Source organism: Pan troglodytes, chromosome 13 (genome assembly GCF_028858775.2).
Source record: "Pan troglodytes isolate AG18354 chromosome 13, NHGRI_mPanTro3-v2.0_pri, whole genome shotgun sequence".
In the NCBI taxonomy this organism is placed as follows: Eukaryota; Metazoa; Chordata; class Mammalia; order Primates; family Hominidae; genus Pan; species Pan troglodytes.
In genome coordinates, this window is record NC_072411.2 from 40,546,616 (window position 1) to 40,564,643 (window position 18,028).

At 39.3% G+C, this 18,028-nt stretch overlaps 1 protein-coding gene and 1 long non-coding RNA gene across 8 annotated transcripts in view; one reads left to right on the forward strand and one right to left on the reverse strand.

The window, feature by feature from the left end:
- Positions 1-2,935, reverse strand: part of LOC129143307 (uncharacterized) — a 425,562-nt gene extending 422,627 nt beyond the window's left edge. For 2 of the 3 annotated variants that reach the window (XR_010149731.1, XR_010149732.1), the window contains exons 1-2: positions 2,491-2,935; positions 1,921-2,052 (exon numbers count right to left, since the gene is read on the reverse strand). This is a non-coding gene — a long non-coding RNA (uncharacterized LOC129143307). The remainder of the gene's footprint in view (positions 1-1,920; positions 2,053-2,490) is intronic. The other variant, XR_008546596.1, reaches the window with a different exon arrangement.
- An 18-nt stretch (positions 2,936-2,953) lies between these two features.
- Positions 2,954-18,028, forward strand: part of SPOPL (speckle type BTB/POZ protein like) — a 71,445-nt gene continuing 56,370 nt past the window's right edge. Inside the window, exon 1 of one of the 5 annotated variants that reach the window (XM_001156481.7) lies at positions 2,954-3,303. The gene's annotated coding sequence lies outside the window, so the exon portion shown is untranslated. The remainder of the gene's footprint in view (positions 3,304-18,028) is intronic. The other 4 variants (XM_063790431.1, XM_009443393.5, XM_063790430.1 and 1 more) reach the window with 4 other exon arrangements.

Here is an 18,028-nt window from a genome sequence, read left to right on the forward strand (position 1 = left end):
GGCTGTTCTGATCATCTTCACTAACTGCTGACATAATTATAGGAAGTAGAACTTCCAAGTTGGCCATATACACTGAGGAGTATAAATAGTTTCCTATAGAAAATCAACAATAAGTAGCAAAATAAATATGCAAAAGTTATATGCATGTTTTTTCAGTAGGCTTTTAGGCAGGACAAGTTGGGTGATCCTAATGGTTAATGCCTTAAACGAAGCAAGCCCAATACTGACCTAGCAGAGGCAAACTGTGCTCTACACTAATGACAAAGCTGTTATTTCTCTATTTTAAAAATTTATTTACGGCAGCAATAAATGAAAGCCTATCATATCTCTCTAGTTTTCCAATAGGTATCCAGTAAGTAGGAAATCAAATTAAGAAGGTAGTTCTTTAGCAGACTGGTAATAAAGCATCAAGCTTTAGTAAGCTTTAATCCAAACTTACTGACCATAAAACCATCTTTTACTTTGCTAAGCCATCACAGTTTTGTTAGCATTACTTACAAGCCATATTCACTCTTACTATTTACTATCATTTTATTAGTGGGTAAAGTCATTGAATACTGCAAGCAAGACAGGAATGGTGTGTCCTAACACTTAGGGTAAGGAGATCAAGCCTAGGGAAAAGACTCTCTGAGAATACCCTGAGGAGCAATTTGACATCCTTGTGGTGGAAGTTTATTGAATCAGTTCCCAACTTCAGCCCAGTCAACTGTGAAGGGTCAGCATCACTCTTAACTTCCAATTGGAAATGTACTTGATGGACTTATAACTTAATTCTATGAGTGTATTATATTTACTAGGTGTCTTATAATTTTTAATTATTGGAAGAGAGGGGGTGACATACTACGAAGGGATTGAAAGAGCTAAAAGGCTTAGTCAAAAATTACATGTACTTTTTGCTGTATGTCACATACCATAAAGTTAACACGGGTGCACAGTGAGTATAGCAAATCGTTTCAACTGCTCTTTGCTGGTGTTTGGAGATGGTTAAATGTTTACACAAATATTTCCTCTCTCCACCAACTCTTCCCCCATTCCCTAATGCTCACTTCCACTTCTGTTTTTTAACTTTTGGAGTTCCTTGATCTGCATAAACATTCTACCAACTCAGCCCAAGGCAACTTTGAATTTTACGGTTACATTGCTAATTTTATCTTTATCTGAAAACTTTTGGCACAGATTTTGTCTTAAAGCACGTTTTGTCTTAAATAAGTCAACAGGATTGCTAATGTAAGGTCAGGTGCTAATCCCAGCACTTTGGGAGGCAGAAGTGGGAGGATCACTTGAGGCCAGGAGTTTGAGCCCAGCCTGGGCAATATGGTGAGACTCTGTTTCTACTAAAAATACAAAAATTAGCCGGGCTCACGCCTGTAGTCCCAGATACTTGGTGGCTGAGGCACATAACTGCTTGAATCTGGGAGGTGACCCAGGATCGCGCCACTGCACTCCAGCCTGGGGTACAAAGCGAGATCCTGTCTCAAACAAACAAAAAGAAAAAAGAAATAAAAAAGACAGCTAATGTAGTATTAATTTGAAATGAGGGGGATCTGCCTGTCCAGTATTCAAATCCCAGTAACCTCTGGATGAATTACTTGCCATTTCTAGTTCTTGTCGCTTAATTTTAAGATGGAAATGTCTACGTTGAAGTTTTAGAGAGGTTGTTGAGAGAATAGAGATGATACAAGTCCATGCTTAGAATACTCAGCACATAGCAAAATAATAAATATTTTCCCTCTGCCCTCTCTCTTTTCTTGGAAAGCCAGGTAAGCAATGAGAAGTTGGTTTATGGCCAGGTGTGGTGGTTCACGCCTGCAAATCCCAGCACTTTGGGAGACCAAGGTGGGAGGATCCCTTGAGCTCAGGAGTTCGAGATCTGCTTGGGCCACATAGCAAGACCTCGTCTCCACAAAAAATTAAGATTACCTGGGCGTGGCACATTCCTGTAGTCCCAGCTACTTGGGAGGCTGAGTTGGGAGGATCACTTTAGCCTAGGAGGTCGAGGCTGCAGTGAGCTGTGATGGCACCACTGCACTCCAGCCTGGGTGACAGACAGCCCTGTCAAAAACAAAACAAAACAAAAATTGCTGACGTATGCACAGTTACAGTAAAAAGAGTTGGGATCCTTGAATGACGTTCATGTCTGTTCTGGCAAAGCCGGGATTGTTGGTCCCCTAAACTTCTTTAAAGAAGTTTACTCCTGGTAGCTCGATTAAGTATCTTTGTCCCATGGCCGTGGGGAATAAAAAGTTCAGTTGTCACCCCCTTTTTAAACTAAATGTCCGAAGAGACAAGGCAATCCCATCCTCTCTTCACACATTTGTGCACGTGCAGCTTTATTTCCCACCGTGCGGTCCCAGGAGGCCGCCTGGTCTTCTGCACTCACTTCCTAGGCATCCCTGGCCGCCCCTCGGCAGGCTCTCCTTCTGGCCTGAGACTTCCAGCTGAGCCTCATCCCCTCCACCTGAAAACTGCTCCATGGGGCACTTCATCTACCTGGAAAGTTCTCGATTTCCAACTGGAGCCTGTATACTGCTGGTTGTGTCTCAGCAGTTATTACAGCTCTGGGCTTACAACGGGAGCTTAGCAAAAGTTCCACCCTGGCTTCCTAGACTGCTACAGCTCCAAGAAAAATCCTGTGCGCACAAACGGCCGCCGCCTTTGGCGTCTCCCGCGGATTAGACCAGTTAGGAGGTCTCAGCAAGCTTTTAGGCAGGACAAGTTTTACGCCTGGCCAAATAAGGGTCAGGCTAAGCAAGGCGCCTCCGTGCGCCTAGCCAGAGCGGTGCCGGCTGCGGAACCTGCCCCGCCGGGAGCCTAGTGCCATGCAGCGGCGGCGGCGGCGGTGGCGGCTTCCCAAGCGCGGCGGCAAATCCGGGCCCGCCCGGAAGTGCCCGGCGCTGGAGGAGGGAGCAAGGGCCCAGGAGCCGCCGCCGCCGCCGCCGCCGCCGCCGCGCGCACGCGCCCTCGCGGGCTGGAGCCGGGGCTGGAGTCGTAACTCGGAAGCCGGAGCCCAGACGGGCCCGCGGCGGGGGGGTGGGGGCTGCGCGGGGGCGGGAGTGGCGGAGGTGGCCGCCCCTGGCGGCGGGTTTGTTTATCCCGGGGAAGAAGTTTAGGAGCGGGAGATAGGGAAGGAGGGCGGGTCGGGGAGGAGGGATGCGGTTCGGCGGAGGCGGCCGCCACAGGGACTTGCCGCCATCACCCCTGCTGCCACCACCGCAGCCTCGGGCTCCCAGGGCCGACACGGCCGCCGCCTCAGCGGGAGAGGAGTCTCCACCGGGACTGACCGCTGCCGCCCAGCACGTCCAGGTAGGCGCCCCTTCCCCTCCCCCCAGTCCCCGCGGCAGCCCCAGGCGCTTGCTCCCCTCCCCCGGCTCTCCGTAGACCGGCGGCCTCCTGCTCGCGCCTCACTGCGCCCTCTGCTCTCTGGGTCCCGGACCCCTGCTCGGGCGGCGAGCTCCGGCCTGCTCTGGGGACTACCTCCCACGCCCCCGGACCGCCCTTCCCTCGCGCGGCGGCGCCACTTTCCCCGGGGTTGCCCCCAATCCCTCCTTGATTTCCCAGCCTCCACCTTCCAGGATCCCCTTTAGTTTTACCCCCGGGCCTCGCCCCTTCTTTTCCTCTGGCTTCCCTCCTCCTCTATACCTGTATACCTCCACGCCTGCCCCTTTTTACCTGAGTGCTGCCCAAAGGCAGAAACTGCATGCTCTGCCACCGCGCAGCGTCCACTTTCATACCTCCTCATCCCGAATACAGACACTTGAAACTCTCGTCCCTGTTAGCCCATTTTAGGCAGAGTTCTCAGCTCCGCAGACCGCTCAGTACCTCCAGTCCGGTGGTCATGCCTTTAACCTCTCTTTAACCTGCTTTCTAATACATTTTTGCTCATTTATACCAGAGTACATCAAGCTAACCGCGCGGTTCGGGATCCAAGTCTTCAAAGAGCCCACTTGTATTCCTGCTGCTCTCCTTTTTCCTAATTCTTTTTGAGTCAATGTATTTGTATATTGATTCAACATAACAGAAAAGGGAAGGTAGCATTTTCTCTCTCAAAGCAGTCACACAACCCAGTAGAAATAAGATTCACCATCTGCTTATCCTAACTTTCGCTTGTCTCTTTGCTGACTGAACTCTGTCATTCAGTGATTCTTTCCAGGCTTCTGATGCTTTGTCTATTTTTGAATAATCTTGGGCCTAGTTTGACCCATTGTGGTACTCACTTTCCCACTTGCAATTGAATCCACTGTTTCTTGGACTAGAAACTGACAGAGGTAAAAGGTTCATACCTTGAAAAATTACATCTGCCACAATGAGATTGGTGGAATATTTCAAATTACCATTTCATCATTCTTGTGAGAAATGTTGCCTAGTGGTTAAGAACTCTTCTCTAGAGCTCAGACTAGTATAGTTGCCGGGGTGTAAACCCTTGCTCTGCCATCTACCAGCTTTGGCTTTGGGGAAGTTACTTAATATTTCTTCGCCTCAGTATACTTACAGCTGTAAAATGGGGTTATGATATTACATCACAGGATGGTGCTAGTAATTGCACAAGTAAATACAAGTAAAGTACTTAAAACAGTACCTGGCACAGGGCAAATATCTGATAAATGCTATCATCACTTCTTGGTTTGACTTGATCTGGCTTGTGGGTAGATTAATTCTAAGACAGGAAAGTGGGAATGGAAAGCTACTTTCTTATTCTTTGACATTTAACATCCTTTTTTGATATAGATAGCATGTATAATTTGTTATTGTATAAATTAATTCCTTCTGATTTGAAAACTACAGGGTTTTAGCCCACCATTTTCAAGGCAGCTAACTACCAAGCTACAGATAGGTCAGTCCTTATTTCAGATGTCTATTTGGAACTTCTACAATTTTACCTTTGTTTTGAGAATAAACAAAGTGAAAGTACTGTGTATAACAGATTCATCATACTGGAAAATGAGATTTTACAGATAAAAATTTTAGTACTGTAAGTTAAATACTCAAAACTGGTGGTATTCTTCATACTCATCTGACCTTTATCTTCAATCAGTACTCGAGATAGAGCTTTGGCTTGTCTTCATTCAGAAGACTGGTGGCCGTTTTCTCTTAATGTGTTATGTTCATTCATATTCACATGTCTTCTTGGCTTGGTGTTTACAGAATTTTACTCACTTTAAAAAATGCTGACAGTTTTTGCCGTATTTGCTTACCTCTTGTGCACTGTTGCTTACTTATTACATTTTTAAAGGACTCACATTAAAAGATCTGAATAGATATTACTTTTGTGTTGTTTTAAATAGTAAAAGTTTGAAATCACTATTTGCTGTCCTAATTATATGTAAAAATATGTACATATGTAACTATCAAAATAAAAATGTTTTTCCATTTATGGTTTAAAATCATTCTTGTGCCACCATGGAGCATGTTCCATACTTGGGGGTGACACTGTTTTTGGTAATGCTGTTCCCTGACCTAGAATAACCTTTGCTCTTTCTCCTGCATATCCAGGTTCTACCTGATTTTCATCTCTCACTGCTTCCACATAGTTCCTTCCAACATTTAGTTTCTTGGCTTTCCTAATGTCTATATCTGCATTTTTGGCCATGAATTTATATAAACAGTGCAGGTTGAAGAAAAATAACTCCCCTAGAATCAGACTTTTAAAGCTTATAGAACTTTGAAAGGGTGGGATAAAATTGACATTTAACATCTACTCTATGCCTGGCACTATTTCTTGGTTTTGTAAATATTCTTTCCAAAAATATTTAATGAGCATCTACCATGTGCCAGGCATTGGGGATACATGAGAGTGGCCCTTCTCAACCATGTTTCTGGGTGAAAATCAAACCCTAATGCTCTGAGGCATCTAAGCTATGTAATGAATTATCTCATCTCCTGTGCACCTAGAATAGTACTAGCTATGTACCGTTCTTGAGAGAACTAAAGCAGTAGTTACTCCAGTTTTTGTGGGGCTTAATTTCTGCAGAGCCCTAGTTGAGAAAAGCTCCTGTACAGAGAAGAGTAATATGCAGTCTCTGCTTTTTTGTAATTTTATTCTGATGTGGCACTGACAGGCAGTTTATATGTATTAACTTATTTAAACCCATAATAATTCTTTAATAAGGCTTTTTTATTCCTATTTTACAAATGAGGAACTTGAGAAACAGATTACTTAACTTCTGCAAAATCAGACAGTTGAGAAAGTTTTGCAGCTAGGCAGCATAGTTCTCATCTATTACTCTTTTGCCTCTCACACCTTTCACTTCCTTGTTGATTTACTTTAGAGAAGACTCACTTCCTTGTTCATTAGAGAAAATTCTTCACCTTTCTGAATATCTTATTTATTTTTTATAAATTTAAGCTTCACAGCAGAGTTTCCTTCTCTTTTCATGTTGTTTAGTGAAGAAAGTAAAGGAGATGTAACTCTTTTAAAGCACTTCATCAAAAGTCTTATGTCAAGCCTTATATATGATTAAATATTGAAGGCATTTACATTTAGTGGTCATGCTCACTGTTTTGTTTCCTTACTTGGATTTGTTCACTTAACAAAAGTTTATTAACAACCCATCTGTGCCAGTCTCTGGTGACATGTAATAGAAAGAGATTACTTGTATTCATGGAGGCAGAAGTCTGTTTGGGGAATAAAAAAAAGAAAAAAAATTATAGGCCAGGTGCCTTGGCTCATACCTATAATCCCAGCACTTTGGGAGGTCGAGGTGGGCTTATCACTTAAGGTTAGGAGTTCAAGACCAGCCCGGCCAACATGGTGAAACTGTGTCTCTTCTAAAAAAAAAAAAAAGTTAGCTGGGTGTGGTGGCACACACCTGTAGTCCCGGCTACTTGGGAGGGTGAGGCAGGAGAATCTCTTGAACCCCAGAGACAGAGCTTGCAGTGAGCTGCACTCCAACCTGAGCAACAGAGTGAGACTCTGTCTCAAAAAATAATAATAATAATTATAAAAATAATTAGTTACCATTACTGCTACAAAGGAAGATCATTGTGAAGAACAAAGGCACACCAATCCATTAGGGAATGCTTCTCTGAAGAAATGACTTTTAGACAGAAACCTAAAGGATGAACTGTAGTGACCCAAGTGATGTTGGCAATTTCAACTTTCTGGACCTGGAAGGTCCAGTAAGAACTGAACTTTAGCACGTGAGGTTGGTTGATGGGGAATAGACTGGAGCAGATCACCATGGCCAAAATCCACGCTAAGCATTTTGTATTTAATCCTAAGAGCAATAGGAAGCCACCAGAGAATGTTAAACAGCTGAATAAGTTACCCAAATTTTTGCTTTAAAAAAATCAGTTGGCTGCTCTGCAGAGAACAGGTTGGAAAGAGGCAAGTGTAAATACAGGGAGACTAATTAAGTCATTGCTTCTCAAACTTGTCTGTGTTGAAGGACCAATTTTGTTTTAATTTTCTATTCATTCTGGTATTTAGTAACACACAATAAGATGTTTGTTTTGGCAGTGTCAAATTGCTGTAAACGTTCCTAAATGCTTTCTCTAGGTTTCTATATTTATTTCATTTCAGACCAGTAGCAAAAGTTTTTGGACCAGTGTCAGTGCACAGATCACAATTTGAATAGCGTTGAGATTAGCTGTTACAATAATGTAGTCAAGAGTTGGTGGAACCTTGGTTCAGGATGGCAGTGATAGAGATAAACTAGCCTGATTTGACAAATAAATTTTGGGAGGAAAAATTGATAGGATTTAGAGATGGATGAGATTTGGGGGTCCTGGGGAGAGGAAAAGGCTGACTTCCAGGGCCAGTAGTTCTTGTGCCTAAGGTGAGAGTACTGGGGGAGGAGCAGTTTTTTATTTTGTAGTTTCAGGGAAGGGGGAGGTATTGGTCATTTTTCAATTGGACACTTACTAAACTTGAGACTGAGACATATAAGTAGAGATGCCTAGTAGCAATTGGATGTATAGGTCTGGAGCTCAGCAAAGAGGTTTGGACTGGAAATAAATTTGGGAATAGTGTACAGTTTATAATTGATGTCTGGGAGTGAGGGATGAGATTGCTTAAGGAGATAGTATGGAGAAGATAAGGGGGCTTATGAGTAAGCCCTGTGAATCTTTCACGTTTGAACTTTGGTAGAAAGAAATGGAACAAAAGAGGCTGAGAAGGAAGAAGCTAGAGGTTGGAAGAAAATTTTGTTGGTATCACTGAAGCCAAGGCAATAGACTGAAAAAGAAGGGAGTGGCCAGTTGAATATTTTGAATGCAACTGGGAAATTAAGTGGCAAACTAAAGAGCATACGCTGAATTTAGCAACATGAAGAAAATTTTATATTTCTGGTTGTCAATACACCCAATAAACTGTTTGATGATGAATTTTGTATTAATCTGCCAAAGTTACAATCCTAAATTAAAATAAAATATTAAATCTATAATATGAACCATGTCTGTCTTCCTGAGTTCAGACGTGTTTTTAGTATCATCTGGCTGTTCTATAAGTATCTAAAACTTTTCACAGCTTATTCATTCATAGTATGTATTTTTTAAATACTCACTATTTATCAGACACTGAATGCTAGACTTCTAGGTATGGGATTAGAATTCAGAGACTAGGGACCATGAACGATTAAACAAATATTTGTTTTTCTTGTGTGATTAGTGCTGTCGTGGCAGTTTATTCAGGTTGCCTTGGAAGCACAGAGCAGGGGCATCAGGGGAGGCTTTCAAGGAAAATGACCCTTGAGCAGAGTGTTTCTGAAAGTCAAGTTACATAGGTGGAGAAGGCGAGTTAAACATAGGTGGCAGAGGAGTTTAAAGAAATGATACTCCAAGTAATTTGAAAGCCTGCAAAGGCAGAAATTGGGGCTAGAGTACACGGGTAGTAGGTTGGAGAGGTTGGCCATGCCATTTAAAGGTTTCTCACTTGAACTTGTATCTTTTTTGGATTTTTTTTATTAATATCCTTACCACCCATATAGTCACTAAACGTGGAGGTATCTTTTTAATATCTTTAAGAATTAAATATTTCTTTGTTTTAGTATTTATTGCCCAAGGTAGTGTTTTATTTTTGCTAGTTAGCTTTACATTATATGTATTAAATCTATACTTACAGGTTCATTCAATAACTGATAGCATAAATATTTTAGTTATATTCCAGTGACTTATTATGGAAGAAATTTTATACATGTAACTTTTTCTCTCAATTTTAGGGAGTTTAAAAGGAAAGCCTTGCTAAGGATTGGTGAAGATGTAGTACTAAACCTTGGGTATATGGTCAATGATGGTGTTTCTGGGCTCAGTAGAATGACAGCCATCCCCTGATAGCTTAAATGTTATTTTAGGTGGTTGTATTACATCAGAAAGTCTACAAATCCCTGGACTTTTCTCTTGGACCATGGGTAGAATACAATTTATCTATAGACATGGATAAACTTTTTGAAGAATACTGTAGTTGGCAAAACCTTAATTGGCAAGGGCAGGGTCTCATAGAAAATAATGGGATAGAAAGGAAAATTATGTTAAAATTAATTTTATTCTTTATTTATTTATTTTTTACTTTTTTGAGAAAGAGTCTTGCCCTTTTGCCCAGGCTGGAGTGCAGTGACGTGATCTCAGCTCATTGCAACCTCTGTCTCCCGGTTCAAACAATTCTCCTGCCTCAGCCTCTTGAGTAGCTGGGACTACAGGCACAGCCACCATGCCCGGCTAACTTTTGTATTTTTAGTAGAGATGGGGTTTCACCATGTTGGCCAGGCTGGTCTTGAACTCCTGACCTCAAGTAATCCTCCCGCCTCGGCCTCCCAAAGTGCTAGGATTATAGGCTGAGCCACTGGGTCTGGCCAAAGTGAATTTTAAAAACACAGTAAATGAAAAGTTCTAGAAGACATCCACTTTATTTTATTTTTTGGCAGAGACGGGTCTCGCTGTCTTTCCCAGGCTTGTCTCAAACTCCTGGCCTCAAAGGAATTAAGAAAATTATAACTTTAAAAATTTATTTTTACTAGTTCATACTGGCTTTAAAATCTTTTGCTCTTGCCTTCTCCTTGGTTTTAAGTTTTGTTATGTCTTATATAACAACTGTGTGCTTTTCATTATTTATTATGGCTCTTACAGGTACCCTTTTAGAGGCGTTTTATCTTTTATGTTGAACATAACTATAGCTCCTGTTTGGTATTCTTTATACCTGCTTATATGTTCTAAAAGAGGTCAGGATAATTATTAGCATTATATTCTGAATTGTGTAATACATGAGACTAAACTTTACATAGGTAAAAGCTAGCAGATTAAAATGATTTTTTTATTCTTAAGTATGAAATTTTTGCACCTCAAACCATGGTTGGGACAGGTTAGATAGGAGATACGTATATGTATATATACCTAAAGTGAAAGTATGATGAAGATACTCATCTCTGCAATACGAATATATTTAGAAAATACTCCCCTTCCCCCAACACACACACTTCTTTGGAGTTGGTGTATTTGCTTTCATCCTATAGTAGATAAATAAGTAAAAATATTTAGGGTTAACAATTAAAAACAAAGAGGTGTTTTTATTTTCTGCAGAACTGAAGATTAATAGTATATCTAAAAAGTAGTATGCTTTTGAAATATTATTTTATAGGTATGAGCTGAGATTAAATTCAAAAAACAAAAATAACAAAATATAATGTTATATTTATTGACAAAGAAAATACCATTGTTTCCTGTTTGGGTATGTTTTCTGAAGCAAATTTAACAATTTTTTTCTTGTGTAAAATAGATTTGTATCTCCCCTCCTCGAACCCCCCAGTTAGGTGATTTTTTAAAAAAATAGATTGTATGTTTTCGAAGCTGTTTTAGGTTCACTGAAGAAGTTGAGCAGAATCTACAAAGATTTTCCATACATCCCTTGCACCCATACAGACATAGCCTCCTCCATTATCACCATTCCCCACCAGAGTGACCCATTTTTTAAACTGATGAATCTGCATTGACCCATCATTATCATCCAGAGTGCATGGTTTACATTAGATTCATGGTTGGTATTGTATAGTATATTCTATGGGTTTGGACAATTTTTATGACATCTATCTACCATTATGATGTCTTTCACAGCCCTAAAAATCCTCTGACCTAGGTCTATTCATTCTTCCTTCCTGCAACCCCTGACAACCATTGATCTTTTTACTGTTTTGCCATTTCCAAAGTGTGTAGCCTTTTCAGATTAGTTTCTTTCACTTAGTATTATGCATTTTAAGTTTCCTCTATGTCTTTTCATGGCTCAATAGCTCATTTCTTTTTAATGCTGAATAATATTTTGTTATCTGGATGTACCACAGTTTATCCATTGACCTTTGTTATTTACAAGTTTTGCAGATTATGAGTAAAGCTGCTATGAACAACCTTATGCAGGTTTTTGTGTAGACATAAGTTTTCAGCTCTTGGTAAATACCAAGGACCATGATTGATGGGTAGCATGCTTAGTAAGAGTACGTTTAGTTTTGTAGGAAACCACCCAACTGTCTTTCAAAGTGGCCATACCATTTTACATTCGCATCAGCGATGAGTGAGAGTTTTTGTTGTTCCACATCCTTGTCAGTATTTGGTATTATGCTGCTGTTGGTTGAAGTAGTCTATAGATGTCCATTATGTCTAGTTGATTGATAGTGTTGTTGAGTTCAAACTTGTCCTTACTGATTTTCTACCTGCTGGATCGGCCCATTTCTGTTAGAGGGGTGTTGAAGTGTCCAACTACAGTAGTGGATTCATCTATTTCTCTTTGCAAATCAGATTTTGCCTTACATATTTTGATGCTCTGTTGTTAAGTACATATAAATTAAGAATTATGGAGAATTTACCTCTTTATCACTTTATAATACCCCTCTTTATTCCTGATAACTTCCTTCACATTAAAGTATAATTAAGTGATCTTTAAGGTAAAGATTGCAATAGTCTCAAGGTGTTTTTTCAGCTGTCATTTGGATATATTTTTTAATGTTTTAGGAAATTCCTCTGTAGTTTTTATAAGACAAAAAAATGAAATAAAATTAACAGTGAGTATAAATTTGTTCTGAGATTGCTAAAGCAAGTACAAATACAGGAAGCTACCAAATGTCTAAATGAATTTAATTTCATTTAATTAAATTTTTTTGGTGACAACACTTAGGATCAGTTTAAACCTTTACTAACTGTTTAGGAATTAAGTTTTGGTAGAAAAGCTCAAGTGGGGCATGGACACGCACTAAGCAGATTTGATCATTTCTCATTGTATTTAAAGTGCAACCTTTATCCTGCATGTAGAATTTAAAAATAAAAATAATAAATGAAGTACATCTTTTAAAACATGAAAATACTTTTTCCTGTAAGCATTTTATCAGTGGCGTTTGAGAACTGGCTTGAATTGTGGAGTATCTTGGTTTATGCGTTAATATTGTTGATGATTTTATTTTCTCAGGTGTCTGATTTATTTTTACTGTTGTCTCTCTGCCTCTCCCTACCCCCAAGTGTTTTATCAACAAAAATTGCATCTTTAAGTTGTGTAATGAAACCAGTATTTTTTCTTAAGAGGGTATACCAGGTGTATTCGTACATGGGCCTGAGAAACTGACAGCTTTCTACAGTGTAAAGATAACCTTTACATCAAATTTCCTCATAGATTATTTTATTAAAAGAGAAGAAGTACCCTTTGTAAAGCACTTGTGTCAGACAGACACTGTGTTGAGTACTTAAGACATTTTATCTCATTTACTTCTAATCACTAACCCATGAGGTATAGATAATACCATAATTTTTTGAATCACAGTTGCTGTCAATTACCAGATGGATTATTATTTTATGTACCCCAGAGAGAGAGAACTGCGGATTATAATTGTAAGATGCTATCAATTTCAGAAATGTTAAAATGTGACAAAAATAGCTGTCTTAGAATTAGTGAAAGGTGGAATTAGTGCTACCTTGTTTTGTGGTTGTCACTCAGGATTCTGAAGACAACTCACCTCCCAAAATGAAGTCAAGTCAGGACAAACGTAGGTCTGCTTTACTCCAGAGCTCTCCAGGCATCAGAGCATAGAGACTAGGAGCATACAGCCACCCTGCCATTTAATAGCTGTATGACTTTAGGGAAGTTACTTAAAGTCTTAGTTTTCTCTTCTGTAAAATGGAAATGGAAATGATAATGGTAAAACCATATAGTTGTTATGAGAACTGAATGAGTTGTATATACATTTATAATGTGCTTTCCATGAGGTTAAATGCTTTGCATATATATTGGTTAATTAAAACAGTATTGTTTCTGATCTAAGTAGATGCTTGCTTAAAAGGGAGAGGAAAAGAGCCTTATCAAATGGTTCATTGATATTTTGTGCACATAATGAATATTAAAGTATTTTATTGATTTGTCTTTTAAAATTAATGTAAGATTGCAGTCTTGACAATTTTGACATCTAAATTACATTTTTATTTTCATAAAAATAATACTGTATAAAGTTTTAGCTGAAATCTGCTTTCCTTTCATCTCTGTTATGACATATTTAGTCAGAATATTGATGTGCTATGATGGATATCTTGAAAATAACCTGTGATATAGTTGGGATTCCTGTCAACCTCATAAGAAACTGATTCAGAAATTTTTTTAAAGGGTTTCAGTATTATTGACGCGTGTTTTAATTTCAGTTAAAATATACTGCTTTTTCATTGCACAGTGTATAGAGGAAAGATAATACCGAGACAGTTTTTGTAATAGTTTTATATGCACATGATTTTGTTGGTTCACCTTGAGATTTAAAATCTTGTCATCTTGCTGAACCACAGTTCTATAAAAATAAAATATAATCTTTTCGTATACCCTGATAACAAAAATGGGTTAAGACCTTCCTTTGAACTTCTTGCTTTTTCCTTCATTCCCACTTTTGCTTTGTTTTCATTGTTTTTTGTTTGTTTGTTTGTTTATTTTGGACTCACATTATTCATTTACTTCACAAGTAGTTGTTGACTGACTGTTAAATGCCAGGTCCTGTATTTACAGTGATGAATTGGAAATAGCCCTTGACCTGGAAGAACTCACTATTTGGGATTTCTTAAGTGTCTAGTCATTGAGTACTTAGGCATGGTGCCAAGGACTTTATATATACATCTTTTGTTTTAATCCTCGTAACTACACTGCTAAGGTAGGTCAGTGCTTCTTGAATGTTTCTATTAAATAGATGGCAGAGAAGAGGAAATTCTTGGGGAATCAAAGGGAGGTGACAGTCTGAGTGTGGTAATGATGGTGGTGAAGGGGGAGAGCTTTGATGTTAAAATTGTTTTCAATTTAGTGTTTTCTCTTACAAATGTTTTGAGGCCATGATGGCTCACGCCTGTAATCCCAACTCTTTGGGAGGCCAAGGCAGGAGGATTGCCTGAGGCCAGGAGTTCTAGACTAGCCTGGACAACATAGCAAGACATTGTCTCTATAAAAAATTTAAAAATTAGGCCGGGCATAGTGGCCCACGCCGGTAATCCCAGCACTTTGGGAGGCCGAGGCCGGTGGATCACCTGAGGTAAGGAATTTGAGACTAGCCTGGCCAACATGGCGAAACCCCGTCTCTACTAAAAATACAAAAATCAGCCGGGTGTGGTGGCACACACCTGTAATCCCAGCTACTCGGGAGGCTGAGGCAGGAGCGCTTGAACCTGGGAGGCGGAGGTTGCAGTGAGCCAAGATTGCACCACTGCACTCCAGTGTAGGCGACAGAGTGAGATTCCATCTTTAAAAAATGATAAAAATAAAAATAAAATTAAAAAATTAGCCACATGTTGGTGTTGTGGTGCACGCCTGTAGTCCCAGCTACTCAGGAAGCTGAGGCAGGAAGATCACTTGAGCTCAGGAGTTTGAGGAGGCAGTGAGCTATGGTCTTGTCACTGCGCTCCAGCCTAGGAAATAGAGCTAGACCTTACCTCAAAAAAAAAAAAACAAAAAATTGGCTTTTGCATTCTGTTAACATACCTTTCTTTGTTTTGATATAAACAAATTTTTAATGTAAAAAAATTAATTAGCATGAGGGAAGATTCAAAAAAGTATCCTGTCCCAATTTTAGGGTAGAGGGAATATGGTACTGGGAGCAGGATTTTATTATACACTTCAGGGCATCAAGGGGGCTCATTTATTTGTTAAACTTTTTTTGCTTTTTTATTTTAAGTAAACTTTTGAAGTGTAACATGCAAAGACATGCACATATCATCATACAGCATGTATGGTGTTTTATCTTGGCTTCTTACCTTAAACATACATACATGGTTATGTGATCTATAAACCCCGAATATCTGAAACAGGTCTCAGTTAATTTAGGAAGTTTATTTTGCCAAGGTTGAGGACCTGCGCTGGGGTAACAGCCTCAGGAGGTCCTAAAAACATGCACCCAAGGCAGTCAGAGCATGGTTTGGTTTTATACATTTTAGGGAGACATGAGACATCAATCAACATATGTAAAATGAATATTGGTTTGGCCCAGAAAGGCAGGACAACTCGAAGCTGGGAGAGAGGGCTTCCAGGTCATAGGTAGATAAGAGACAAATAGTTGAAACCGTTTGAGTTTCTGATTTGCCTCTCAGAAGGAGGCAATCAGATATGCATTTAGCTCAGTGAGCAGAGGGGTGACTTTGAATACAATGGGAAGCAGGTTTGCCCTGAGCAGTTTCCAGCCTGACTTTTCCCTTTAGCTTAGTGATTCTGGGGTCCCAAGGGTTTTTTCCTTTCACAGATTCAAGCATGTTGCCTGTAGCAATAGTTTATTCTCACTGCTTCATAATATTCCACTGTATGACTCTGTATATCATGATTTATCTGTTTTACTGTTAATGGACATCTAGGTTGTTTCCAGTTTGGGGCCATCATGAATAGAGTCCCTATAAAATATCCTTGTATTCCTGTCTGTGCATGTCTTTTGGTCCCATGTGTGCATTTCCCTGGGTAATGTACCTTGTAATATAATCACTGGGTCATATGTGTGCCTTGTTCAGTTTTAGTATAACCCAGTGATTTCCAAAGTTGTTGTACCAATGTATAACCTCATCAGTAGTAGATGAGAATTTCTAGTTGTCCCACATACTCTGGAACATTGGCTTGATATTCTGTCTCATATATTTAGCCATTCTGGTGGGTGTAACATGGTATTAAGTTGTGGGTAGGCTATTTTCTCAAAATAAACATGATTCCTTTCCCTACTCCTACCCTTGGTCCCCTCCTTTGTGAACACCAGGGGAAAGTGGAACAGACACCTGTATATTTTCATAAAACCTATCAGATGATTCTGGTCACCTTGCCAGTTGGTAAGATGCAGAATATACAACAAATTTAAGTATAATTTAAGGAAAATGAGATGGTCATGAAAATTATAGCTCCACAGTGTAGTTTATTGACTTTCTGACAAATAGTGCACTTCTAACTTGATAAACATGGATGAGTTTTAAGATTTTGCAAGCTGGTGAAAAGTTTTGTAGGCTTTTTTATTTGACTGAGTGAGTTTGCAACATTGACCCAAAGCTCTAATTACACAATGCTGGAATGCGCTTGTTCTTACTTGACCATCTACCCAGATTGCAGGTTGTGTTCATTCATTATTCTGTGGGGTTTTGCTACAGTTTAAAGAAGGGAAACACTATATGAGCAGATCTTTCTCAATTTTCAGAACTTGAAAAAAGTTGGCAGAATAAATTTTACCATTTCCTCACAGCATGCTGTGTGTTTTTATGTCTAATTTCTTGTTATTTGTGGAGTTTTTCTTTTAAATTTCACAGAAGTGTTGCTAAGCTGTATTTTTTGTCATTTTGTAGTGAAAATCCAAGAGTGCAAAAAATATTTTTCCCTTGAATCCTTTTCAGTGTTAGGATTGTAATTCTTTTCTCATTCCTTAATCATTGTAGATTATGTTAGAATCGTATGTAGGGAAGTGTCATTCCTGTACCTTTTGGGGATAATATTTGTTGATTTCTTCTTTTAAGATATGCACATCGACTCTTAACTCCAGATAAGCTCATAGTTTTCCCTTTCTACATTTTATATGCCTAACTTTTTACAGCTATTATTTTTATAACTGGCTTCATTTCTTACTGCTGCAAAGTACTGTTTTAAGGTAGAGCAGCCATTTGGTAAATACTTGTGCTCTACATATTCAATAGTATTTACTGATTATTGCTAGTCACAGGACTATTGGAATTATTAGCTCATCATCAGAAGAGCTAAGATGTCATTCATTATTTGTAAGATTTTTATTTTGGAATAAACCTGTTTGACAGCAATTAGCTAAAAAACAAAAAACAGAAGTACATGTTTAGTGAAAGCATAACTTATGAAGCTGCTATTCTGCTTTTTAAGATTTTTTACAGCATTGTTCATCAGCTCAAAGAAGCAGATAGTGGGTGGTTAGATTGATATGGAGTGGAGGGTTTACAGGATGGTTGCGGTAAAAGAACAAAGGAGTGAAATGTTAACCATGCTTGCTAGAGCGTGTTTGAAGTCGTGATATATTGTGGGTTTGAGGTTTGACAAGGAAGGAAGTGAAGGCATAATGGGAATAATGACTTAAAAAAAATGGGAAGAGGCTAAGGAAGTATTGGTAATAAGAGATATTTAGGGATTAAATTGGTGACAGAACAGGAATAAGGTCTGTTGTAAAAGATACACTGAGATTTATTTTCAGAGTTGGTCAAGCTATTCTAGCTAATAAGTTTGTTTGGAAAAGATTGCTATAATGTTATGTGGGTGAGATCATTCAGGAATGTCAAGGAATTTGATGCTGGTAGGTTGAAAGTCCACAGGGTGCACTCATCCAAGGTGATGATAGAAATAGTGAAGAAAACTGTGGAGGGAGACAAGTACTGATGAAGTCCTTAATAAGGGAACCTAACTACCAGTAGAAGAGGTGAGCCCATGATAGCCAGGGAAAAGAGGGGAAGAGGGTATAGCATTTGACTCACACAGTTGCCAAACAGTTTTGGAAGAAGGCTGGAAAAGTGGTCTGGAAACAACATCAGGGAGTTGAAAGAACTCTTAATTGCTCCATATTCCTTTTTTCTAGATCCTTCACAGGTGTAAGAAAAGAATATTATTTGAGCAGTTCTGGTTTAT